This window comes from Mesoplodon mirus (genome assembly GCF_964341445.2).
Source record: "Mesoplodon mirus genome assembly, chromosome: 12".
NCBI lineage: Eukaryota > Metazoa > Chordata > Mammalia > Artiodactyla > Ziphiidae > Mesoplodon > Mesoplodon mirus.
In genome coordinates, this window is record NC_138988.1 from 31,103,775 (window position 1) to 31,129,554 (window position 25,780).

The window sequence follows — 25,780 nt, forward strand, 5'->3', positions numbered from 1 at the left end:
ATGATGCCCCTGAACCTGTTCCACAGCAAAAGCCAAGGTTCTGTTCCAGTACAAAGATGTAATAAAATCTCAAACTTAATAATTCAGGAAAGCAATTATGGGAATCTATATAAGCCCATGTTTCTTAAAAAGTACCCAAAAGCCTCCCTTCATTTGTGTGTAAGATACATCAACATAAAATGAAGTCACTATTAGTCACTTCCAATAACAACTACTAAACTATCCCCCCAAATCAAAACATTCACTAAAGAGCTCTAAGGGGAAAAACTAGTATTGATTAGTTTAAATTTTATCTCTGCACCTTACTTCTAAACATCCTCTGTGAAGATGCTCAGATACAGCAAGAAACAAACCAAAAAAAAAGCAAAGAGATTCCTGGTCAACCAAGAGTTGGATAATCAACCTTTGAATTGATGACTATTAGGACCGTCTCAGAGACAATGCAGATGAATGAAATAAAACATAATGCAAAAGAATTTCCGGAATAGCTTCAATTTCTCGGAATAGCTTCAATTTCTAAATCATCTTCCAGAGCTGCTAACAGTTAGAAAATGATTCATTTGCTTTTCATCTTCTCTCCCTTCTGGCACTCTCCAGTGGAGGGCTTAATGAGAAATTAAAGGACCACAAGACAGGCAGCAGAAGGAAGATCTTGAAACGGGCATCAAATGGGCCTGTTTTACTTGATGAAGACAAAGAAAAATCCAACATTTCAGAAAACTGTCCAGGAATGGAGATCATGAAGGTAACAATGAAAAAAATTTTCCTTTAAAGTGACTTTCCTTACTAACAATCATTTTAAACATCAGTGAATGCAGCCAAGCACAAACAATTGTAAAGTTCAAAGAAAGACTTCTGACCCTGTAAAATCAGTTCACCTGAAAAGAGTTGACCTTTGGCGCAAATAAAATACATGTGGAAACAACCAGCTGACCGTTCCCAAAGAATGTAAAGCAGTACTGAAAATTATGACTAATGTACAAATTCTGACAGTGTAATGTTAGCAGATAATTATGTTAAGGAAAACACACACTCAAGAATTTATAAAAGTCTTAAAAGAAATCGCTAAGAGTTTTCCACAGTAGCAAATGTGAAAAATACACAATTCAACAAGTTAATGACTTAAAGAGTAGCATAAGAACACCTGAAAGTCATTCTCCCGACCCCTGCAGAACTCAATTACAGGCTTCATGGTTATGATGAACTAATTTAACACAAATATTCTGGGTTTATCATTTCTGCTACAGACTAAGAATCTCCGGGCTAAAAGTCCTGATCCTACATAATAACCTATACACTGCAATACACACCTCCAAACTTGAATAAATAATAAAAATGTATAACTACTGCCTTCCCAAAGTTTCCAGGTAGCCCTTTTAAAACACCTTCCTACTGAAATCTTTGTGTCTGGCATTCAGAAAAGACGACTCAATAAATTCCATCTATACATACCCTCAGAATTACCTTTGTGCTGAATTTCTCTGTTCTTGAAATGTGGGAGTTTGAAAGTGAAATACTTTTTATAGTAACTAGTTCAGCGACATCTAAAGGAGTCTTTTGGGTTAACACTCACATACAAGGTGGCATAGGTAGCCAGGCGCACAAGAGGAATGTGATTATGGTGTTAGGTTATCCCAACTATAACCACTGCAGAAATGGATTGTTTTGTCCGAAAACTAATCCTTTTGTGGTCTAGGAGAAAGGCGCTGTACGTTGAAAAGTGACTTTAATACTAAAGAGCTGCCACAAACAGTCACAAACCCATAAAATTCCTCTTACCCTCAGTTTCTGTAAAATAAAACGGAATAACAGCACCTTCCCAAAAGTAATGATACCACTTGGGCACAATACAAAGGCAACAACTGGCCTACAGGGTAAAAGATCCGGACTAGAATTCTGAAGTCACAGGCAGGCCAGCGCAGAAGAAAGAGAACTGGTCACCGGTGAGGATCTGTATCCCAAGTCGACTCCATTACTAATTATGAGGCTCTGAGTAAATCACTCTTTATGCCCAGCTGCTTCTTGCAGAAAAGAAAATGAGATCATGAATCAAAAACCATTGGTAGGAAACGTAAAATAGATAGCTAGTGGGAAGCAGCCGCATAGCACAGGGAGATCAACTCGGTGCTTTGTGACCACCTAGAGGGGTGGGATGGGGGGGTGGGATAGGGAGGGTGGGAGGGTGGGAGGGAGGGAGATGCAAGAGGGAAGAGATATGGGAACATATGTATATGTATAACTGATTCACTTTGTTATAAAGCAGAAACTAACACACCACTGTAAAGCAATTATACTCCAATAAAGTTGTAAAAAAAAAAAAAAAAAAAACATTGGTAGGACCTCCCTGGTGGCGCAGTGGTTAAGAATCCACCTGCCAGTGCACGGGACACGGGTTCAAGACCTGGTCCGGGAAGATCCCACATGCCGCAGAGAACTAAGCCCGTGCGCCGCAACTACTGAGCCTGCGCTCTAGAGCCCGTGAGCCACAACTACTGAGCCCATGTGCCACAACTACTGAAGCCCGTGCGCCTAGAGCATGTGCTCCGCAACAAGAGAAGCCACCACAATGAGAAGCCCGCGCACCGCAAGTTAGAGTAGCCCCCACTCGCCGCGACTAGAGAAAGCCTGCGCACAGCAACGAAGACCCAACGCAGCCAAAATAAATAAATAAATTTATTTTTAAAAAAACAACACTGGTAAACTGACAAGTATCAAACAAATGTGAAAATACTAGTGGCAGTAGCATAAATAAGATTTCTGTGGTAAATTGAGAAACTTGAGAGTGTGAACCCAAGTCATTTAGAGCATGGGCATGGAGACAGGGCATACATGAAGAGAAGGCCTCTTAATCTGCTTCCAGCCTCCCGGACACCATCCTCCTTTCCCCCGAGCTCCAGAAGGGAGAACTACAGGTAAAGGGAAGCATCTGGCTTCCACAGAGACCACCAGACAGCTGAGCTCTTCATCACAGAAGGAACTTCTCTAAAGCATGACTCAGGATTATCTCCAAAGGAAAACCAAATCCAAATAAATATGTGTATTCCATTTTAAACAGACTCCAAATATCAAAATCCCAGACACACTGAGGGATTCATAGAACCCTAGAATTCCTTTATGCAGTAATGCTTTAAAATATGATTTATGAAAATTCAAATCCCACAAACCTTAGAAATGACATCTATGGCGGTCCCTGACCGTCAATCCTTAATATCTATGGTGTTAAACAAAATGAAGTATTAGTATGGCCTGATAGTTCTCAGCCAAACGGCAAGTTCTCTCAGCCTGCCAACCATGCAGGTAAAAAGATTTTCCTTTTCCTAGCTACACATCTGTTCATTTGAAAACATCTCAATCTTGGGCTCAGTCCTGTGCTAAATGCTGGCCCCTCCCTTCTTTCCTATATTGGGATCATTCATGTACCTAGGCATTTGTGACGGCAAGAAAATGAACATGCCAAGGGGAAAGAGCAAGGGACACTTAGGCTACCCCAAACATTCTTAGCCAAACCAGGTCACCTCGGGTCTCTTGACCACTCAAACCTCTCCTATCACAAAGCCCTAAAATTGGAATTATCAACTTGTTCTAGAACTGGTATACTTGCAGAAACATGATAACTTCAGCAGAATAACCAAACAGGATCTCTGTTTCATTTCTCGAGTCCCACCCCCCAGACACAGCCTCCACCACTGATAGCCCGGCAGGTGCTTCAGGGGCTCCCCCTTTCCACGGCCATTTATCACCTCTGACATCCAGCATTAAAAATGCCCTGACACACACAAATCTGAGCATAAAGAACTCAGCTGCAGTCAATCTCTTTGGGGTGGAAAATCTCCTAAGGCAGGGCTCAGAAGCCCTACCGTAGGCTTTAAATTAAGGCAAACGGTGGCCAATAAGCACCACCCCAAACAATCATTTTCGAGCAAACCTCGAGGTGCTCCCATCCGGGCCGGGCTTTGCTGTTGCCCGCAGGCGGAATCCCCCGCCCCGATCCGGCCCCGGCGTGGGACGGGAGGCTCTCGGGGCCGGGAGGGTGGCACGCACCCGAGCCTGGAACCCGGGTCCGCCGAACCCGCACGTCCCCCCCGCACCCGGGCGGGGCCCGGAACCTCCGCCCAAGGCCGGTCCCCGGCCGCAGACAGCCCGCCGCGGTCTCGTGCCAGCCCCGGAGCGCGCCGCCCGGGCTCCCCACGGTCCCTTCAGTGCGGCCCCGCCGCCGCCCGGATTCCCCTCAACCCCGCTCCCCGGGCTGCTCCGCGCGGGCTTCTGCTAGTGCCCGGCCCTCCCGAGCCGGGCCCCCAAGCCGTGGGCCCGCCCCTACTACTCACTGCGCTGCAGCAGCGGTGGTGGCCGGGCCGGGAGACGCCGGCGGCCGGAGAACGAGAGCGCGTGGACGAGTGAGCCCGCGCCCGGCGGCAGCGGCAGTGGCGGCGGCGGCGGCAGAAGGGACGACTGAGCCCGCGCCCGGAGTTGCGGCTCCTGCCGCCCGGCGCGGGCGGCGCCTACCCAGCCGAGACGCGGCGCCACGAGCGCAGACGCCCCCTAACGGCGGCGTGGGATGGTAGCCGGAGGGCCGAGCGGCCAGAGCAACTCAATCAGGCGTAGCCTGGGCTCCTAGGTCAGACAGGCTCCGCAGCAGACCCGAAGCCCCGCCCCGACGCCCCAATCGAGCCCCTGAGGCTCCGCCCAAATTCCCCCGCGCTCCGCCCAGAATCCGCCCGATGTCCCGCCTCCGCCTGCAGATTAGGATCAGCCCCAGACCCCGTCAGTTTTCGCTAAGTTCTCAGGCCTAGGGTCCCCACAGTTGTTTCTCTTGTCATTTCACGAACTCTCATGGGGCCCCGAGAACTCCCATGTTCCAGGCCTGGAGAATAAAGCGGCCACCAAGAAGGTGGGGCGTCCTGAGAGGAGAAAACAGAAAAGACCCAAGGAAACAGCCAGTAGCCAAAATAAAGACAAGTTATGATTATAAATGTTGGGAGGTACATGAATCAGTTGGAGAATAAGGGGAGGGGACCTCTGCTTCAGATACAGTAGCTATGGAAGATCTGGACTCCGGGACTGTGGCCAGAGCACCTCCTGGCCTTGCCTTCTGTGGGATAGGTAGTAAGGTCACCTCTCCAGCCTTGTCAGCGGAGTAGTGAAAGGCAGCCAGGTGGGGAGAAGGGCAGAGTGACTTCAGCAGAGGAAACGACTAGTGCAAAGGCTCTGAGGCCTGAAGGAGCCGGCCCTAGATGAAGCCTCCGCCGCTACCGCCACAAAAGAAGCCAAGGCTGCAAAGAGTGGGGAATTACCTAAAGTCTCAGAGCTAATTGGTCTCCAAGCATAGCGTCTTTCCAAATCCCATTCACTACCTGCTAACCAGATCTCCATCCCTTTCCAGGTGGAACCAGGTATGTGATGTTGGTTTTTGCCATTTCCCCTTCAGCAGGATAACCACTTGCCTTGTAAACTCACCTGCGCTTCATGGCTGCGATTGCGTGAGCTGCCTCTGGGGTTTAACTTTTTTTTTTTTTTTTTTTTGCGGTACGCGGGCCTCTCACTGTTGTGGCCTCTCCCGTTGCGGAGCACAGGCTCCGGACGCGCAGGCTCAGCGGCCATGGCTCACGGGCCCAGCCGCTCCGCGGCATGTGGGATCTTCCCAGACCGGGGCACGAACCCGTGTCCCCTGCATCGGCAGGCGGACTCTCAACCACTGCGCCACCAGGGAAGCCCTGGGGTTTAACTTTTATCTGCAGGATCATCACAGTCATATCTGATACTTGGTTTTTCTCTGAAAACTCAACAGGTTAAATAAATGACATATGCTTCATCAACATAACTGAGTGCTACATTATCATATTCAAAAAGACTAGGTGAGGATACAGGGAAATGTGTGTGAAAATAAGCAGTGCACAAAATGGTATACATGGTATAATCCCAATTTTATTTTTAAAAATGTAAATATACACAGGCAAAAATTTTGAAGGAAATACCCGAAATCATTGATCCTGGTTCTAGGCAGTAGGATGGGAATATTAGTGACTTAACTACTTCCAAATGTTCTTCTGAATTTTCTATGTTTTCTAGAATGCACGGATGCTGAATTTATAATCAGAAAAATACGAGTTTAATTTTTTTTTTTTTTTTTTTTTTTTTTTTTCCGTACGCGGGCCTCTCACTGTTGTGGCCTCTCCCGTTGCGGAGCACAGGCTCCGGACGCGCAGGCTCAGCGGCCATGGCTCACGGGCCCAGCCGCTCCGCGGCATATGGGATCCTCCCAGACCGGGGCACGAACCCGCATCCCCTGCATCGGCAGGCGGACTCTCAACCACTGCGCCACCAGGGAGGCCCACGAGTTTAATTTTTTACAAAAGAAAGGTAATGCTGAAATTAGCCAACACAGATCTCCAGGATTTGGTGCCACTGAAAATCCAAAATTGTCCCTGGCTTACTGGTGTCCTTAGAGGAGTCATTTCTCCTCTCGGGGCTTCTATTTCCTCAACTAAAAACTGAGAGGAATTAATTTTGTCAGTGGTTTTCTCAGAACAATTCCTACACATCTCAAAGTTTTTAATACCATTGTAAATTATATTTTCAAATTTGTATTTTATAACATACTGATGGTTATTGAAATGTAGTTCGTATTATATAATAATCTTATCTCCAGCAAACTCTTTTTTAGTTCTAATTTAGTTCTAGGAAGTTTACAGGCTTTCTTGAATTTTCTATGTAAGTAGTTATAGAGTCTGTAAGTAATAACATTTGGTATCTTCCTGTCCAGTCTTTATTTCCTTTTCCTTATTTTACTGCACTGACTAAAATCTCCAGCACAATGTTGAGTAACAATGATGACAGTGACATTTCTATCTTATTCTTGACTGCTTCTAATATGGCACCATTAAATATGGTGTTGGTTGTAGATTTTTGGTAGATACCCTGTATCAAAGTAAGGATGTACCATTCTGCTTTATTATGAATGGGTGTTGAATTTTATCAAATGTGAGATTTTCCCCCCTAATGTAATTAATTACCACCATAGATTTTACTATATTAAACTATCCATGCATTCCTTGATGTTGTGCTTTTTTTCCCAATATAGTGCTGGATTTCATTTGCTAATAATTTAGAGTTTTTGTGTCCACATCTATGAATGAGATATGCCTACTATTTTCCTATCTTATTCTCTCTTTGTCTGATTTTGCTATCAAAGTTACATGAGCCTCATAAAATAAGTTAAGGGGGGACTTCCCTGGTGATCCAGTGGTTAAGAATCCGCCTTCCAATGCAGGGGACGTGGGGTTCAATCCCTGGTTGGGGAACTAAGATCCCACATGGCACAGGGCAGCTAAGCCCATGCACCACAACTACTGAGCCCGAGCGCTCTAGAGCCCGCGTGCCGCAATGAAAGATCTGCATACTGCAACAAAGATCCTGCGTGCCGCAACTAAGACCCGAGGCAGCCAAATAAATAAATAAATAAATAAATAAATAAATAAATTTTAAAAAATAAATTAAGGAATCAGTGTCTACTCACTAGAGCAGCTTCTATAAGATTGGGGTTTTTCTGTAGTTTGGATTTTCTATAGGATTCTCCTATAAACCATCTTGGTCTGGGGCTTGGGGGTGGAAAGTGTTTACCCTTATATACCGACCCACAGCTTTCAATCTAACCTTAGGGCCTCCTGTGGGGCCACCAGAAAACTCCTTGTTGCAGAATCCAAAAGACATTCCTTAGATCTCCTCTCAGGCCTCCCTATAGTGATGTCACTGACCACACTCTGCTTGGGACAACCTCTTCCCCGAGCCCTGTTCTAGTTTTCCTCCTTCCTCTTAGACTCATGGAGATGCTCCTCCTCTTGCTTTACCCATTCCTTAAGCCCAGGTTTCTGGCCAAGGCCATACTCTCTTCTCCATCTACTCCTCCCTGTGGACTGGCTCAGCCACCTCTGTGGATTCCATTCTTGTCTCTTAAGCCCAAAGATTCCCAAATCCATAACTCCAGACCTACAGATGCTGCATTTCCTAAAGCCCCTACTATGTGCCAGGCACTATGCTAAGTGCTTTTATCCTCTGGATCAGTCCTCTATTGCTGCATCATAAGTTGTCCCAAAATTTAGGGGCTTAAAACAACAAACCTTTCTTTCTTTTTTGGCTGCACCATGCAGCTTGAGGGATCTTAGTTCCCCGACAAGGGACTGAACCCAGTCCCAGGCAGTGGAAGTGCCAAGTCCTAACCACTGGACTGCCAGGGAATTCCCAACAAACGTTTCGTTTTTTTGTTTTTTGTTTTTGTTTTGTTTTTTTTGGCTGCACGCGGGCTTTCTCTAGTTGTGGCGAGCAGAGGCTACTCTTCATTAAGGTGCTCGGGCTTCTCATTGTGGTGGCTTCTCTTGTTGTGGAGCACGGGCTCTAGGCGCACGGGCTTCAGTAGTTGTGGCACTCAGGCTCAGTAGTTATGGCACACAGGCTTAGTTGCTCCGTGACATGTGGGATCTTCCCGGACCAGGGATCGAACCCGTGTCCCCTGCATTGGCAGGCGGATTCTTCACCACTGCGCCACCAGGGAAGTCCACCAACAAACGTTTCTTATCTCAGTTTCTGAAGGTCAAGACTCTGGAAGCAGATTAGGTAGGTAGCGGATCTTGCAGTCTAGATGTCAGCTGGGGCTGCAGTCAGCTGAAGGCTTGGCTGGGGCAGGAACATTTGCTTCAAGCTCACTCATGTAGTTTTTCGCAGAATGCGGTAGCTCCTCTTCACATGAGCCTCTCCTGACAACCTGGCAGCTGGCGTCCCCCAAAGCAAGCAATCTAAGAGAGAAGCCACAATGTCTTTTATAACCCAGCCTTGAAAGTGACATACGCATAGTCTCTTGGTCTCACAGACCAACCCTATTGCAGTGTGGGAGGGTACCACACAAGGACCTGAATACCAGGAGTCGGGGTCATTAGGGGTGATCTTGGAGGCTTCCCACCACACCCTCACAACTATGAAGACGACCCACATCATCCCATGAATACAGGTGAGAAAACGAAGGCAAGGAGAGGTGAAGTCGGTGATCAAGGCCACACAGCCAAGTCTGAGAAGAGAGATTTGAACACAGCTCTGCTCGTCTCCCCTCGGGTTTCTCCTCGTTCACAGTCTGTCCTCCGTGGTCCACCACCAGCTTCCTCACCTTCAACAAGTGCAGACCTGAACCCTCTCGCCTCACCACCACCAAGCCTCCCAAGTCCCCAGCTCAGCTCAGCAAGTGGTGCCACCATCCTCCCATCTGTCCAGACTAGAAGCTTTGAGTCATGCCTGCGACTCCCACCCCCTCATATCCCAGTGCCAGATCACCCAGCCCTGCCAAGTCTTCCTCCTCAGTGCAGCCTGGATCCATCTCTCCTTCCCTCTCTCTCCATCTCCACCACCATCGCGCCAGGCCAAGCCACCAACTTGTCCATCCTGGGCATCTGCAGTAGCCCCCTCCTGGCCTCCCTCATTCTCTCTGCCGCCACACTACCCATCCGTCCTCTTCTCTCCACCGTGAGTCACCTTAAAGAACACAAAGCTGGTTGTGTCACCCTGCCTGCTTTAAACTCCTTCAGTGGCTCCCACTGCCTTCAGGATCCGGCCCCTGCCCACTTGTCCAGCCCCCTCCTCTGCACCTCTTCTCTCTCTCAGGACCCCAGCCCCTCTGCCACATTTTGGCATCCGGGACCCGCTGCACATTTTTTCACTTCAGGGCCTCCGTTAATGCTGTTCCCTTAGCCTAAAACACGCTTCCCCCAGCCCGGGGCAAGCCTGTCTCCTCGTCCTTCAGTATGTTGTCATCTCCTCAGAGAGGCCCTTCTGACCTTCCCTGACCTCCCAGCCAGGCTGATGTCCCCCAGCTATAACTTCCACAGTGCCTGTCCTTCCCTCCTCCCCTCACTGCTGCTCAGCTGAACCATGGGCTCCCTGAAAGCAGAAGCTGTGTCTGTCTGGCTCACAACGGCACCCTAGATCTTCACAACGTGCCTGGCACCTAGCATATCCTCAACAACCAGGTGACAGTTCAGTGCCTTCTCTCTGCCCCCTCCCTTTCCCCTTGGACTCCATGCTGCAGCCACTGGACACTGTTCAGTTCCTTAAGTGAGGCATGGTCACCACCAGGTCTTTGCACATGCTGTTCCCTCCACAGGATGCCCTTTCCTCCTGTCCCTCTATTTACTTAGCTAACTCCTGTATATTCATCAGGAACTAGGATTGCCAGGTTTAGCAAATGAAAACACAGGATGCTCAGTTAAATCTGAATTTCAGATAAACAATAAATAATTGCTTAAGTATAAGTATGTCACAAATATTGCATTAAATACAAGCCATCCTGTATTTTATCTGGCAACTGGTCTCCTTTGGGAGACCTCCCTGGCCTCAACCCCTCCCCATCCCTGGGCTCCCAAACCACACCCCCTGCTCACCCCCACTGAGCATAAACACTCACTCCGTTTATGGCTGTCCATTACCAGCTGGAATGTGACCTTGCAGACAGAGAAGGCTGTGTCTCAGTCTTCACTCAGGGTGTCCTGCTTCACCTGGGACAACCCTGGCCATAACCCTGGGCAGTATGGTTTACTGAGTAGAGAAATGAAAGAGCACCAAAGAGAAAACAGTAAACAAGATAGGAAAAGGAACCAGCAAATGAAACTCGGCCCCCAAAGCAGCATGAATCTCTTGGATGATTACCCACAGCGGGGAGCACCCCTTCCCACCCCACCTCACCTCTGTCACTCAGAGCCCCTCACGCCGCTATCGAAGTCCAAGCAGGTCACCTGGGGGCTAAACCTACACTCAGCCACCTGTGGTCATTCAATTACCTCCCACCACCCCTCCCAAGATGGACACGGATGGTCCCAAGGGGCCCCAAGAGGAAAGGGACCTGAAAGCAGCTAATTGCATGGATTATCTGGACCCAAGACTTTGCTGAACTCCTCCCAACTACCCTCCTGGGGTATTCTGAATAGCCAAGTGGATGGCCAGTGGAGAAACCCACTCAACTCAGCCTTTCTTGGTGGTGGGTCCTGTCTCTTTTGTGTGTGTGTGTCTCAGTCACCTCAGTCACCTTTGGTCATTGTGCCACTGGTTTCACCAGCTGAGGTTCTCTTGGGGCTGGTAAAAGGCTTTCCTTAGCCTTTTACCCACTGGCTGCTGACTGGGAAATACGCTTCTAACCAGTCTCCCTGCTCCACCCCTGGGGACCAGCTCCAGTCCGTCTGCACACTTGCCCCAGCCTCTAGGCCAACCGCTGGCACAAGTGGCCCTTGCTACCGGCGAGGTTTCCAATGCCTTCCCCACTTCCAGCCATGGAGGTGCTTTGGTAAATTTGATGAGAGCATTTTTCCTCTTTATAAGGTTTCTAATTACCTATTAGTACTGATTTTCTCTTTAATCAGCTTCCAAAACTCTGCTGGGAGCTACAGAACCAGGGGAAGGAATCTGGTTCTCACCAGTGGTGAGAGAGAGGCCCTGTGGTTGTCCTTGGATGTCACCATCCTCTTCACCATTATGACTCTGTAATTAAAGGGATCAGAAGATCTGGCTTCTGTCTTTAGTCCTGTGTGTGTCTTAGTGTGCCATATGTGCGAAGTTCACAGGCCTTGAGAGTCCATAAATGCCAAAAGGGAATAAAGCTGCCTGACCATAGCATGGCCAGCTGGCACACAGGAGGCAAGACAACTCCAGATTCTGAGTTCTTATTCTCCCTGACAGCTCAGTGCTCTAAATGCTTGTCAATAACACATTTCAGGCCTCGGTTGTCCTCCTGTCCCATTCCTAATCCAAACCACTTCCTCCACATGGGTTTGCTAGTTTAGCAAGAGCCTTATTCTCTTGAAAAGCACAGCTCCTGTCCCCTCTGTCCTGCCCCTCTCAGGCTGAGTCTCTTCTTCCTAATACACCCAAGTCCTCTCTTTCCACACGTCTTCCTGCCTGGATGCCCTCTCCCTCCCTCAACGCATTGAGGGAGCACCCGTGTACACCCCCCCCCACCCAAATGCATCGCTTTTATAAGAAGTCCTGTGAGACTCTGCCTAAAATTCAGCCGTATTACCTTTAGAAAGCCCCTATGTTTTACACAAGGTGCAAATAACAATATTTGTAAAGCTTCCATAGTACAGGATCTGTTAATATCCCAGGGGCTTCTGAAATAAAAGGTCTGATTAAAAGGCAGGAACACTATTTTAAACCTACTGAAATGTCCTCGGGTTTCATGATGGTGGAGGTTCAACACCTCAATGGCTAATAGTGGATCCATCATTATCCTGGCAAAAAACAAGAGCATCGTGTAGAGAAGTAACTATAGTAACCGTGTAAAGAGCCATGTTTTGGGATTCAGAGTTCTACACGTGCCACTTATTTCCTGTTACTGACGTCAGGTCCCAGACAGAGCAAAGCACACTGGGTGGGACTCCAGCTGGCTCTCTGGCCCTGTCACTCACCAGCAATGTGGGCCTGGACCCCTCAGCCTCAGTTTCCTCTACTATAAAGTAGAATAAAACAACTCTGTGGCAGGGTTGTTGTGAAAATGAAGTGGGGCAATTAAAGTAAGAAAAACTCTGATAGGGAGATCAGCTCGGTGCTTTGTGACCACCTGGAGGGGTGGGATAGGGAGGGTGGGAGGGAGACGCAAAAGGAAGGGGATATGGGAACATATGTATATGTATAACTGATTAAATTTGTTATAAAGCAAAAAAAATAAAATTAAATTAAATTAAAAAAAGAAAAACTCTGATAATGCAGGGCCTGGCATAAAGTCGGCACACAATAAATTGGTAACTCTTATTATAATAACTAATTGCTATACTGCTGATTTGAAGAGATAAATATAGAATTGAGACTCTGGCAGGCAGTTGGAGAACTGGGCTGAGAGAGGGGGTTACTTTTTGAGACTGATGATTTGATTGTTCCACCAAGGTCTCTTAAAACATCTATTTATTTTGGTTGCAAGTTGAATATTGTCCATGTTGATAATTGCAATGAATAATTAAGAAACAATTGCTTCTGCTGACATTCTTATAGCACTTGTATGAGTAGCTAAATGTATCTTTTTATAACCCTTTCTGTATTAAGACACACAAAACCTGAACACCTAACATCATGAAAGTAAATTGGCAGGGCAATGTGATTATACAAAATAATAAACAGGAAAGTAATAACTTTTTATTACTTGGAAAGAAATGGTGTCCCTACCTTGGCTGATTTTTTTCTTCTTTTTAGTAAATTTTGTTACTGGGATATAACATTCATTTAAAAATGTGCATAAAGCATAAATGAATGGTTTGATTAGTTTTTCACAAAGTGAACATACCTTGTAACCAACACCCAGATCAAGAAACAGAACATCACCAGGACTCCAGAAGCCCCATCTTGCCCCCTCCTTGTTGATTATTTCTTTTCTTTCTTCTTTTTCTCCTCCTCCTCCTTCTTCTTTGAGATACAATTTACAAAAGATTCAATGTATCCATTTTAAATATAGAGTTTGATGAATTCTTCTAAATTCATACAGTGTGCAACCATCACCACCATCCAGTTTTAGAATATTTCCATCACTCCAGAAATTTCCCTGGTGCCTGTTCAAGGTCAATCCCCACTTCCATCCCTAGCTCCAGGAAACTACTGTTGTTCCCTCTGTCTCTAGAGTTTTGCCTTTACTAAAATGTTCATATAAAAGCATACACGGGGAAGGAATGGAAGCTGTCAGTCCTTTAAAAAAAAAAAGCATACAATAGTAAACATACAATAGTAGTCTTCTGTGTCTGACTGGCTTTTTATCATAAATTATGTAGATATTAATATAGCAAGATTAGAGATTCCCAAGTGTGTCACATAAAATAAGTTTAGGTGTCACATAGACAATTATTTGATATCTTAATTGTGTATTTTTTCTAAGATACATGAAAATAACTAGCACATAAAGCCCCCGATGTCACAGATACTATTGCTTAGATCTAGAATAGGTTTTAAAATGAATCAGTTTAAAGAAACATGTTAGTAATAACATCGATAGTGCATAGGTAATGTGAAAATTCTAAGGGTGCATGCAGCAAATGTTGAAGCCAGTTAAACGGTGACCTAGATTGAAAAAGAGAAATCATTTCTCTGAGCCCTGAAAATCTCTGCATATCACTCAATACGCAGCCTTTTAAAAATAATGTTCAGAATTTTAAGGCTATTCAGGTGTTTTATTGACCATTTCTACACTTTTTTATTGAGTGCCTTCTACATGCCAGGTGCTAGATAAATGTTCACTTCGAGATTCTAGTCATACTGCTTTTGTATCTATATCATGGATATTTTTCACAGGACTTCGATGATTTAATTGCTGTGACACCCAGGAGTGTGTGGTTATGCACTCACACAAAGCAACTGCCACGAAGGTTCTGGGCTGACATAAAGAACCAGAATTCAGGGAAGGGAGAGAAGATGTGTTTGAATGATGAGGGATTTGGCTCAAGGGAGGGGGAATTTGGACAAGCGGAGAAGACAGGAGGATGGTTCTAGCAAAAGAAGAAGCAGAACAGAAAAAATCACATTCCAGAGTCAATGAGTTGACTCTACTGGCTAGTGCAGAGTAGAAAAAGGTGAAGAGTTGGCGACAAGACTAGAAGGTCTGATCCAAATGTTGACCACTCACAAACAACTATGAGCTGGGCACCATGGAAACCAACCAGAGAAGCAGAAAGAATGTCAATCTTTTGTGGAAGATATAGAGGATGGATGGATGGATGGATGGACGGACGGATGGATGGATGGATGGACGGACGGATGGATGGATGGACAGACGGATGGATGGATGGATGGATGACAGAAGGCAGGAAGGGATGGTTGCTCAGATGGATGGTCATCTGCCACATATATATAGCCCACATCCATCCCTGTGGTGTTAAGCCCTAACATTAAAGTTCAATATTATGTGCTGCCTTGACATCTGATAAAATTGGGAGGACCTTAAATGGCCTAACTTCAAGTCCCCCTCCCCACTATGCTGCACCCATAAGGTCCCCTAGCCATATAACCCTTCTTGTGGAAGGGACCAGGCACAGTTCTTGCTTATCCCTGAGAAGTGGGCTTCAGTTCCTGCCAGCCCACGGAATTATTCCAACAAGCCAATCACATCCTCCTGCAGCAACTAAGGGGCACCTCACCTCTTGTGACTACAGATACTGTGTTCCCGAGTGTACCTCCCATGTGGCCCTGCATGGTGTGTGGTGTCCTCCTCCCCAAGGCTGAGTATAGGTGACTAATAAACTGCTGTCAGTCTCATCTGCCCAGTGTCAAGTGTTGTGTGTTTGGTCACCCCCATAACCCTATGGTGGGAATCCCTCCTCACTAACAGGGTGAAGAGGAGGTGATCAAAACAATCCTCCCCATATTCCTTTGCTAACGGAACCTGGATTTCATTTAAGGAGCTATCCTCCCCAACGTGACTTAGGAAATGCTCACCTCATCCCTAGCTTAGAGATAAATCCTAACTGGTTTAATTCCATCTTAGTCATCTCATTAGACTTCTCATTAGTCGTCTCTAGCATGCGACTCAGTTCTGCCCACTGAAATGTAAGGATATATCTGATGGGACGTTTCTGGAAAAGGTTTTCTGGCTCCAAAGAAGAGGACACTGGAATAAAAGCCCCCTTGTTCTACCTCTGGATATTGCTGTGTCTAAGTATGATGCCTCTACCTGCTGCTCCAGTTACCTGTGACCATGAGTAGATACAACCTACTCTAGAGGAAGCTGAGAGAGAACAGGGAAACCTGGGTCCTTAGCAACACCAGTAAGCCACTGAATCAACCATCACACCGTTGGGTAATGTATTTTCTTATTATTTATGCCAGTTTGGGTCAGCATTTTCTCTTCCTTGCAACTGAAAACATCCTATTGAAACGTTGCCTTTAAGCTGTATTGGTAAACATGAATTCCTAAATCCATCCATCCATGGCATTCTTTACTTAAAGAGTTTTCAGAAGGACCTTAAGTTTAATGTTTAAATTGATAGATTCAATTAATAGAGGTAAGAACTAGAAATTGAGTGCCTACTATATATACTCACAATATCCCTGAAGTAGGTTTTATTATTGCTCCTGTTTTATGGAAATTTTGTGGAAACTCAGAGAGGTATATGATGAGCCCAGGTCACACAAATAGCAAGTGTCCGAGCCAGGATTTAAAGGCCAGTTCTGGGAATGCCCTGGTGGTCCAGTGGTTGAGACTCCACGCTCTTAATGCAGGGGGCACAGGTTCAATCTCTGGTAGGGGAACTAAGATCCCACATGCCTCACAGCCAAAAATAAATAAATAAATAAATAAAGGCCAGTTCTTACTGTCTTGCCAAAACCCTGCAGGGCATCCCATCCTGAGTGAGTTTGGCTGGGAGCTAGGAAGCCCAAATGAAGGAAGAATTGAAGAAGTCTCAGTAGGTCAAAAAAAAAAAATTTTTTTTAAACATACCTAGAAGGGTATTTCTTATTTTTTAGGGAAGACATTACCACCAGCAACCTCTCGCTTTTTCTGTCACTTCTGAACCAGAAACAAACGTATTTGAAAATGCAAAGATTTGCATTTGAGATGTACAATCAGTCAGTCAACCAGCTATGGCAAGACGAATTCAGAGTTGCTTGTTCTCAGGAGACTGGGGTAGATACAAGGTCCACAGATTCCAGCAAGGAATAGAAATGAAGGTAAACTGTAGTCACCTCTACAGGCCTATCACCTGGAGGAGAGCACACCTTTGGTCTGGGCTTAGGCACAAACAAGGAAGCAAATGAAGGAGGGGAGGAACAAATAAACACACCTGGCAGAAAACCGCCATTAGGGGGCTTCCCCGGTGGCACAGTGGTTAAGAATCCGCCTGCCAATGCAGGGGACACGGGTTTGAGCCCTGGTCTGGGAAGACCCCACATGCCACCGGGCAACTAAGCCCGTGCGCCACAACTACTGAGCCTGAGTTCTAGAGCCCGTAAGCCACAACTACTGAGCTCACGTGCCACAACTACTGAAGCCCACGTGCCTAGAGCCCGTGCTCCGCAACAAGAAAGCCACTGCGATGAGAAGCCCACACACTGCAACGAAGAGTAGCCCCTGCTCACCGCAACTAGAGAAAGCCTGCGCACAGCAACAAAGACCCAACGCAGCCAAAAATAACTAAAAATAAAAATAAATAAATTTATAAGAAAAAAAAGAAGACCGCCAGTATTCACAGCCTTTCACACCCAATTCTTATCAAATCCAGAGATTTGGGTTTGCAGCTAGGGTTTAGCAATTAAAACGATGTTGCAACACCTTTCGGTTTAAAGTGGAGAAAGCATAAGGCCTGTGAATTTGTAGACTTGACACCACAGCCTTCCGTGCAAACATCTGACTCACTCCGCCCCTCCAGGGGGGAAGAAGCCAGCTTAGGTTTCACTATTAGCCCCCAAACCCCGCTGTGAATGTCAGTTTTCTCCCAGAAGTAAACTGAACTACCAAATCTCTTTAAATCAGTGCTGACAGACTAAACCCAAGTTTATGAAGCTGCAGGCCACAGAGGAGGCCCTCTGTTCCAGGGCTGCACCATGAGGGGTGAGCAGCCCTGATTCAAATGAACCAGAGCCTAGATTTCACTGTTTTCATCACTTTAACATTTACATTCTGAGAGCCTGGGGAAATGGATCTTTGAGACACAGCACATTAACCTTTGCTATAGCAAAGTCTTGCCTGTCTTCAAACGCTTCACAAAAAATGGTACTCCTTATCTCCATTCTAGCCTCTAGTCTGCTGGAAAGGTCACAGCATGGGAGGAGTTCTGACAGCAGTGAAATCTCAGGAAATCGTCGAGCTTACAGGGACTGCAGCGACCATCTAATTCCACCCTGACATTTTATGCATGAGTAAACTCAGGCTGAGGAGAGCTTAGGGAACTTTTGCAAAGTCACATTACTGGATGGTTGATGAACAATGACTGGAGTCCGTGTTACCTGAGTCTGTCTATTCATTTACCATAATGGACATCTGCTGGTTACCATCTGGAGACCTCTGTGGTTGTGTGGGTCATAGAAGGGAACAGGGCCCCAACTTACCCTATGGAAGTCAGAGAGGCCCCATATCCCTCTCCCCACTTCCTGGAAGCAGAGGTATAACCTAGACTCATCCAATAGGACACTCCCATCCAGCCCTATCATAATAGCCAACCTGCCCGTGGCCACCATGTTGGTTCTACCCTAGGAACAGACTACTCTGACCAGAGCCACATGTCCTAGTGATAAATTACCTAGTGACCAGTTTGTTCATTGACCAATTTGCATAATGAACAGTTTGCCTAAAATTCAGACAAATACTCTTTTGAGTATTTTTGCATTCATTCAGCTGCCATCTCCTCTTTTTTGGGGGCCACCTTTTTTGGCATTTTTACAAATTAAAAAAATTAATTTCCTCTAAGGGTTTTTCCCCTGCTAAATTTTGTATTTCTGATTAAGTATTTATGAACTATGTTGCCTTTAATAAACAACGAAATTGTTCCTTATTGTTGTGGGAGTCTTTTATAATATATGGACCTTTGAACACATTGTTAGGGACTTTTTTGCAAGTTTGTATAAAGACTCGTTTTTTCAAAGCTGTTACAGCAAGAGACACTTTCTGAATCTGATATTCAAGATATTAAATTCAGGGGACTTCCCTGGTGGTCCAGTGGGTAAGAATCCACACTCCCAATGCAGCGGGCCTGGGTTCAATCCCTGGTCAGGGAACCAGACCCCACATACATGCTGCAACTACGAGTTCACATGCCACAACTAAGAAGCCTGCATGCTGCAACTAAACATGCTGCAACGAAGACCCCACGTACCTCAACTAAGACCCAGAGCAGCCTAAATAAATAAATAATATATATTTTTTAAAAGATATTAAATTCAGAATAAACCTAAGTGTTAAGCACAAAATGGAGTGACTTTGGTCAGCAATTTATCTGACTTTAGCAATGGGATAAACCAGCACACTCCTAACAATTAATGGCAATTAATGGCTGACTACAATGAATGAGACTATACTAGACCAGATGTGTAATACTGGGTTCATATTCCATTCAAGTCCACAAACAAGTATTGAGTGTAACTACAATAATGAAATAACTAACATTTCTCAAGGGCCAACTACATGCCAAAGGCTGGGCTGAGCACTGTAGTTATGGTCTCCTCTTTTAGTTGCACTCTCAGAGGGCAAGGCCTCCTCTTTGTTCACCACTGTATCCTCAGCTGGCCCATAACAGACACCCTATAACTACCTGCAGAACAACCGAACGGCCCTGTTAGCAGGTACTGTTGTTATCTATAACCTCAACTGTACAGGTGAGGAAGTTCAGGCTCAGGAGTTATTACATGTCCAAGGACATCAGGAAGGGCAGCATGACCTGGAGCCTGCATTCCTGACATGGGGAAGTGTGTGACCTCACGCCTGTACCCTAAAAACTAAAGCCTGGAGGGTGGGGGTCAGGGTCGACAGACATATTCAAAACAGTTTTAATGCTATTTAGTGCTGGGGATCTGGGGAGCAGGGTGTGTAAGTACAGAGGTTCCTGGGAGGGGATGGTTCTGAAATGACTCTAAAATCTCTACTGGTGGGAATGTGAATTGGTACAGCCACTATGGAGAACAGTATGGAGGTTCCTTAAAAAACTAAAAATAGAACTACCATATGACCCAGCAATCCCACTACTGGGCATATACCCTGAGAAAACCATAATTCAAAAAGAGACATGTACCAAAATGTTCATTGCAGCTCTATTCACAATAGCCCGGAGATGGAAACAACCTAAGTGTCCATCATCGGATGAATGGATAAAGAAGATGTGGCACATATATACAATGGAATATTACTCAGCCATAAAAAGAAACGAAACTGAGCTATTTGTAATGAGGTGGATAGACCTAGAGTCTGTCATACAGAGTGAAGTAACTCAGAAAGAGAAAGACAAATACCGTATGCTAACACATATATATGGAATTTAAGAAAAAAAAAATGTCATGAAGAACCTAGGGGTAAAACAGGAATAAAGACACAGACCTACTTGAGAATGGACTTGAGGATATGGGGAGGGGGAAGGGTAAGCTGTGACAAAGCAAAAGAGAGGCATGGACATATATACAGTACCAAACGTAAGGTAGATAGATAGTGGGAAGCAGCTGCATAGCACAGGGAGATCAGCTTGGTGCTTTGTGACCGACTGGAGGGGTGGGATAGGGAGGGTGGGAGGGAGGGAGATGCAAGAGGGAAGGGATGGGGGAACAGATGTATATGTATGACTGATTCACTTTGTTATAAAGCAGAAACTAATAAAAAAATAAAAAATAAAAAATAAATAAAATCTCTAAATGACTATTCTTGGAGGTAGAACATTCCAGAATGAGACCAAGCTTCAGAGGGTGCCTTGGGAGAGAATACAAGCAGGGGTCATAGGTCAGGGGTACACCCAGGTGACCTGTACAATGTTTTGCAGCTTTCCAACCAAAAGTTAGCTTGATGGTGAGGGAAGAATTATTCTGAAAACCTGGGACGATAAACATGGGACCTTGTGGGCCAGCAAATAGGTTAGTCCTGACCTCGCTTTTTTCTTCCATCTAATGTATATTAAATTTATTTTCTCTAGAAATTCAAAATAGCTCAGATTCTCATGTGCCTTTGGCCTCGTGCCGTTGTGGTAACACTAGTCAATAGCATTTTGTATGAAAAGAAAACTGTGGTTGGGAATGTAAAATGGTACAGCGCTCTGGAAAATAATTTGGCAGCTTCTAAAAAACTAAGCATACACTTATCCTACAACCCACTGATCGCAGTCCTGGGCATTTATCCCAGTGAAATGAAAACTTATGTTCACACAAAAACCTGTACATGATTGTTCATAGTAGCTTAATTTGCAATAGCCCCAAACTGGAAACAACCAAAATGTCATACAATTTGGGTTGTTTGAATGATTAAACAAATTGTAGTACATCCAGATCATGGAATAATATTCAGCAATAAAAAGGAACAAGCTACTGATACAGGCAACAACTTGGATGGATTTCAAGGGCTTTATGCTAAGTGGAAAAACAATCTCACTCTGCATTATTCCATTGACATAATATTCTCAAAATGACAAAACTTTAGAGATGAAAAACTGATTAGTGGTTGCCAGGGGTAGGGAGGGTGCAGGGAAGGGTGGGTGTAACTGACACAGGGCAACAAGAGGGAGATCCTTGTGGTGATGAAACAGTTGTGTATCTTGACTGCAGTGGTGGTACTCTATTCTACACTGGTGATATCATAGCGTACACACATGTTGTACCAATATCAGTTTCCTGGTTTTGGTATTGTACTGTAGTTCTTTGAGCTGCAACCATGGGGGAAACGAGATGAAGGACACAGGGACCTCTCTGTACTATCTTTCCAACTTCCTGTGAATATATAATTGTTTTAAAATAGGAAGTTTAGGGCTTCCATGGTGGCACAGTGGTTAAGAATCCGCCTGCCAATGCAGGGGACACAGGTTCAAGCCCTGGTCTGGGAAGATCCCACATGCCACGGAGCAACTAAGGCCGTGCGCCACAACTACTGAGCCTGAGCTCTAGAGCCCGCAAGCCACAACTGCTGAGCCCATGTGCTGCAACTACTGAAGCCCGCACACCTAGGGCCCGCACTTCACAACAAGAGGAGCCACCGCAATGAGAAGCCCACGCACCGCAACGATCTCCGCAACTAGAGAAAGCCCGTGCGCCGCAACGAAGACCCAACAGAGCCAAAAAAATTTTTTTAATAAATTAATCAATTAATTAATTTAAAAATAGAAAGTTTAAAAAAAGAAAAGAAAATCATGGTTGAAAGCATCATCTGATTTCTCAAATTTCCCTTCATAACCATTCTGAAGGTATTCTAGTAAAGAAGAAAAATGGATATGCCTCTTGTATACGGAAAGTACCTTTATTTCTTTTACAGATTCATAATATTCCATTTCATGGATGTCCCACATAAGTTTTTTAATCCAGACCCTGAATATTTAGGTTATTTCCCTTTTTTGCTATTATAAACAGTTATTATAGTTACCATGAATCATCTTATACATAGATCTATTTCACCCATTGCTTTTTTTTTTATATAAATGTACTTATTGATTGATGGCTCCATTGGGTCTTCATTGCTGCGCACGGGCTTTCTCTAGTTGTGGCGAGCAGGGGCTACTCTTCGTTGTGGTGCGTGGGCTTCTCATTGCGGTGGCTTCTCTTGTTGTGGAGCACGGGCTCTAGGCACGGGCTCAGTAGTTGTGGCTCGCAGGCTCTAGAGCCCAGGCTCAGTAGTTGTGGCACACGGGCTTAGCTGCTCCACGGTATGTGGGATCTTCCTGGACCAGGGATTGAACCCGTGTCCCCTGCACTGGCAGGCGGATTCTTAACCACTGCGCCACCAGGGAAGTTCCTCACCCATTGCTTTTATGACTATGTTTACAGTACAAATTCCTTTAAGTGGCAAAACTGGTCTTCTGAACAGCTATGCTATATTGCTATATTTATGCTGTATTTTAAGCAACATATAAATTTTTTTCAAAGAGCCTCATTTCTGAAAATACATATTTATAGACACATTCTTTAATTATTTATTTTTTATTGAGATATAGTTGTTGTACAATGTGTTAGTTTCTGGTGTATGGTAAAGTGATTCAGTTATACATACATATTCTTTTTCATATTCTTTTCCATTGTGGTTTATTACAGAGTATTGAATATAGTTCCCTGTGCCATACAGTAGGACCTTGTTGTTTATCTGTTTTATACATTAGCAGTTTGTATCTGCTAATCCCAAACTCCTAATTTATCCCTCCTAACCCCCTGTCCCCTTTGGTAACCATAAGTTTGTTTTCTATGTCTGTGAATCTGTTTCTGTTTCATGAATAAATTCGTTTGTGTCATATTTTAAACTCCACATATAAGTGGTATCATATGGTATTTGTCTTTCTCTTTCTTACTTCACTTAGGATGATAATCTCTAGGTCCATCCATGTTGCTGCAAATGGCATTATTTCATTCTTTTTTATGACTGAGTAGTATTCCATTGTGTGTGTGTGTATGAGATATATATATATATATATATATAGATATAGATATAGATATATATATACCACATCTTCTTTATCCATTCATCTGTTGATGGACTTTTAGGTTGATTCCATGTCTTGGCTATTGTAAATAGTGCTGCTGTGAACATTGGAGTGCATGTATCTTTTTAAATTATAGTTTTCTCTGGATATATGCCCAGGAGTGGAATTGCTGGATCATATGGTGACTCTATTTTTAGTTTTTTACTGTTTTCCATAATGGCTGCACCAATTTACATTCCCACCAACAGTGTAGGAAATTTCCCTTTTCTCCATTCCAGCATTTGTTATTTATAGACTTTTTGATAATGGCCATTCTGACCAGTGTGAGGTGATACCTCATTGTAGTTTGGATTTACATTTCTCTAATAATTAGCGATGCTGAACATCTTTTCATGTGCCTATTGCCCATCTGTATGTCTTCTTCAGAGAAATGTCTATTTAGGTCTTCTGCCCATTTTTTGATTGGACTGTTTGTGGTTTTTTGTTATTGAGTTATATGAGCTGTTTGTATATGTTGGAAATTAAGCCTCTGTCAGTCACATTGTTTGCAAATATTTTCTCCCAGTCTGTAGGTTGTCTTTTCGTTTTATTTATGGTTTCCTTTGCTGTGCAAAGCTTGTAAGTTTGATTTGGTCCCCTTTGTTTATTTTTGCTTTTACTTCTTTTGCCGTGGGAGACTGACCTAAGAAAACATTGGTATGATTTATGTCAGAGAATGTTTTGCCTATGTTCTCTTCTAGGAATTTTATGGTGTCATGTCTTATATTTAAGTCTTTAAGCCATTTTGAGTTTACTTTTGTGTATGGTGTAAGGGTGTGTTCTAACTTCACTAATTTACATGCAGCTGTCCAGCTTTCCAAACACCACTTGCGGAAGAGGCTGTCTTTTCTCCGTTGTATATTCTTGCCTCCTTTGTCAAAGATTAATTGACTGTAGGTGTGTGGGTTTATTTCTGGCCGCTCTATTCTGTTCCATTGATCTATATATCTGTTTTTGTGCCAATACCATGCTGTTTTGATTACTGTAGCTTTGTAATATTGTCTGAAGTCTGGGAGGGTTATGCCTCCAGCGTTGTTCTTTTTCCTCAGTATTGCTTTGGTAATTCTGGTTCTTTTATGGTTCCATACAAATTTTAGGATTATTTGTTCTATTTCTGTGAAAAATGTCATGGGTAATTTGACAGGGATCACATTAAATCTGTAGATTTCTTTGGGTAGTATGGTCATCTTAACAATATTAATTCTTCCAATCCAAGAGCATAGGATATCTTTCCATTTCTTTGAATCATCTTCAGTTTCCTTTATCAGTGTTTTATAGTTCTCAGCATATGTCTCTCATCTCCTTGGTCACGTTTATTCCTAAGTATTTTACTTTTTTGGATGTGATTTTATTTTTATTTTTAAAATTTATTTATTTTATTTATTTATTTTGGCCTGTGTTGGGTCTTCACTGCTGCACGCAGGTTTTTTCTAGTTGCAGCGAGCGGGGGCTACTCTTCGTTGCAGTGCACGGTTTCTTACTGTGGTGGCTTCTTTTGTTGTGAAGCATGGGCTCTAGGCACATGGGCTTCAGTAGTTGCAGCATGCTGGCTTAGTAGTTGTGGCTCGTGGGCTCTAGAGCACAGGCTCAGTAATTGTGGTGCACGGGCTTAGTTGCTCTGAGGCATGTGGGATCTTCCCGGACCAGGGATTGAATCCATGTCCCCTGCATTGGCAGGCAGATTCTCAACCACTGCACCACCAGGGAAGCCCCTGGATATGATTTTAGAAGGGGTTGTTTTTTTACTTTCCCTTTCTGATATTTCATTGTTAGCATAAAGAAATACAACAGGCATCTATCGGTATGTTAATCTTGTATCCTGCTACCTTGCTGAATCCATTTATCAGTTCTAGCAGTTTGTGTGTGGAGTATAGACACATTCTTTGTTGTTTTTTTTTTTGCGGTACGCGGGCCTCTCACTGTTGTGGCCTCTCCCGTTGCGGAGCACAGGCTCTGGACGCGCAGGTCCAGCGGCCATGGCTCACGGGCCCAGCTGCTCCGCGGCATGTGGGATCCTCCCGAACCGGGGCACGAACCCGTGTCCCCTGCATTGGCAGGCAGACTCTCAACCACTGCGCCACCAGGGAAGCTCTAGACACATTCTTAATGGCAAAAATTTATAGTCTACTTCAAGTTACTGTACATAGTCAATATTAATAAAACATCAGGATAGAATGCCCAGAGATAAACCCATGCACATATGGGCACCTAATTTATTACAAATTTATTACAAAGGAACAAAATTGAGTTATTTGTAGTGAGGTGGATGGACCTAGAGTCTGTCATACAGAGTGAAGTAAGTCAGAAAGAGGAGAACAAATACCAGATGCTAATGCACATATATGGAATCTTAAAAAAACGGTACTGATGAACCTAGTGGCAGGGCAGGAATTAAGATGCAGATGTAGAGAATGGACTTGAGGACTCATAGGTGACGCTGGGACGAAGTGAGAGAGTAGCACTGACACATATACACCATCAAATGTAAAATGGATGGCTAGTGGGAAGCTGCTGCATAGCACAGGGAGATCAGCTCGGTGCTTTGTGATGACCTAGAGGGGAGGGATAAGGAGGGTGGGAGGGAGACTCAAGAGGGAGGGGATATGGGGATATATGTATACATATGGCTTATTCACTCTGTTATACAGCAC

The 25,780-nt window shown here is 44.6% G+C and overlaps 1 protein-coding gene across 4 annotated transcripts in view; it reads right to left on the reverse strand.

Moving 5' to 3' along the window:
- Positions 1–25,780, reverse strand: part of KCTD6 (potassium channel tetramerization domain containing 6) — a 49,889-nt gene that overhangs the window by 6,636 nt on the left and 17,473 nt on the right. The window contains exon 1 of one of the 4 annotated variants that reach the window (XM_082639576.1): positions 4,326–4,490. The exons of 2 other annotated variants lie outside the window; for them this stretch is intronic. The gene's annotated coding sequence lies outside the window, so the exon portion shown is untranslated. Of the gene's footprint in view, positions 1–4,041; positions 4,103–4,325; positions 4,491–25,780 lie in introns of those variants that run through there. One more of the 4 variants, XM_082639575.1, reaches the window with a different exon arrangement.